General features: G+C 35.1%; 1 non-coding gene across 1 annotated transcript; it reads left to right on the top strand.

The window, feature by feature from the left end:
* The first annotated feature begins 535 nt into the window (after positions 1-535).
* LOC112100480 lies at positions 536-639 on the top strand. Its single transcript, XR_002906850.1, has one exon. It is a non-coding gene; the product is annotated as a small nucleolar RNA R71 (small nucleolar RNA).
* Positions 640-2,142: the final 1,503 nt, after the last annotated feature.

The following is a 2,142-nucleotide window of genomic DNA, read 5'->3' on the forward strand; positions in this document are numbered from 1 at the left end:
CTGGTTCTGATTGAATGGTCTAAATGGGGGCTGAGAGGCTTGAGGAACTTGAGGAATTTGTGGAGCTGGAGCTGGAGCTGCTGGTCCATTCTGTTGGAATCCTTGAGACCATGAAAAATTGGGGTGGTCTCTCCATCCAGGGTTATATGTGTTGGAGTATAGGTTGTAATTCGATGGTTTTCTCATTACACCTATGGCATTGGCTTGATCAGAGTATGAGTCATGGTCATGTGGTTCTGTTGATTTAACAGTCGATAACGATGCTATTTGTCGAGCGAGACCTTCAACCATCTCCTTGACTTCTTTGATTCCCGAAGTTGACTCGCCAATTTGAACCTCATTTACTCCCTTAATTCTTCTAGTATTCCTGAGTGATCGACTCCGTTGTTGAGAATTATCCGCTTGTCGCTGGAAGAATTCCCAAATCTCTGTTGCGCTTTTTGACATTAGCTCTCCTCCACTTGTTGCCATTAGCCATTCTTGCACATTCGGCAATAATCCCTCCAAAAAGTATTGGCATTGGTGCCATTTTTCGTACCCATGATGTGGACACTTCAAGAGTAGCCCATTGAATCGCTCCCACGTTTCGAAAAATTGCTCGTCATCTCTTTGTGTAAACTCTGAAATTTCCCTGCGAATAGCATTGGTTTTATGCACTGGGAAATATTTATTCAAAAATTTAGTTACCATTTGTTCCCATGATGAAATGCTATTAGCAGGCAACGTATTTAACCATGAACGAGCTCTATCCTTTAAAGAAAATGGGAATAGTCTAAGTTTTACATCATCATCTGAAAAATTCTCATATTTAAATGTTTGACAAATAGCATGAAAATCATTCAAATGATTATATGGGTCCTCATTTTCTAGGCCATAAAATGTGGGGAGACAATTTAGCACACTAGGTTTTAATTCAAAACTCCTAGCAGCTACATTTGGGTATCTTATACATGATGTGCTCAAATTAGCTAAGGGACTAAAATAGTCCTTAAATGGCCTCTCCTGTGGTGCTTGTAAATCCATTCCAAATTTATTTTTAATGTGCTTTTGTGTGCGAAGTGTTTTTTCTAGTTCAATGTCTATAGGTTCAAGATTAGGTAATAATGACCTACGACCATGCATGCAAAACAAATAAAATAAAAATAAAGATGGGAACAAAACAAATAAAAATAAAGAAGAGGGAGAAATTACGATACTAACCTTATTGCGCTATTACAACCTTTCTATAAAAATACACAAAAACAAATACGTGAAATAAATTAACTAAAAATTAAATTAATAAAATAAACAAAAATTACAAAGAAAAAATAAATTGAAAATTAAATTACAGAATTTTAAAGAAGAGAAAAAGAAAAGAAATACTAACCTCTAAATGCGGATTCACTTTTTTTTTTTTTAATAAAAAATACAAGAAAACAATTTAAAATAAATTATTCAAAAAAATTAATTCTATGAATTAAAATTACTTACCTCCCCGGCAACGGCGCCAAAAACTTGTTGTGCAAATTTTAATGTACTCGCAAGCGCACGAATCTATTGTAGTATAGACTAATGGTGACGAGTGTCGATCTCACGAGGAGGTGGATTTTAATTGTATAGAATTAATTTTGTAAATGGGTGATTGGAATTGTGGTGGAAGTGATTTAAATTATCCTAAAATTGGAATTGAAATTGCGATAATAAATTCTAAAATTGGAATTATAATTGCGGGAATAAGTTGAAGCGAAATCTATTGAAATGACGTACTTGGGTATCTGGATCCGTATCAACATGTATCATGGGCTAAATAATCCGTATTAATGCCAATTAAATCATGAGGGGGGAATCCACACCTCATGAACCACGCTCTAATCAATATGGTGCTAAGGGCTTATCGTGCCAAATAATAATAACCTTATACTAGAGAGCCGGTGTAACCAAGGCGGTATCTAGACAAGATCAGTATTATTTATCGACGATAAGTCAAATCATCCACAAAAACTAGAGGGGAAAAGAAAATAAATTTACCAAATAAAGCCCATGACACATGTTGAGACTTCACCTTCAACCCAAGCTTGAAAGAAAATTAGCCACTCATAATTGAACTAGGGGCAAAATGGGAATTTATTAAAATACAAAGAAAATACAAGATGGAGAAGGAAT

Source organism: Citrus clementina, unplaced genomic scaffold (assembly GCF_000493195.1).
Source record: "Citrus clementina cultivar Clemenules unplaced genomic scaffold, Citrus_clementina_v1.0 scaffold_3, whole genome shotgun sequence".
In the NCBI taxonomy this organism is placed as follows: Eukaryota; Viridiplantae; Streptophyta; class Magnoliopsida; order Sapindales; family Rutaceae; genus Citrus; species Citrus x clementina.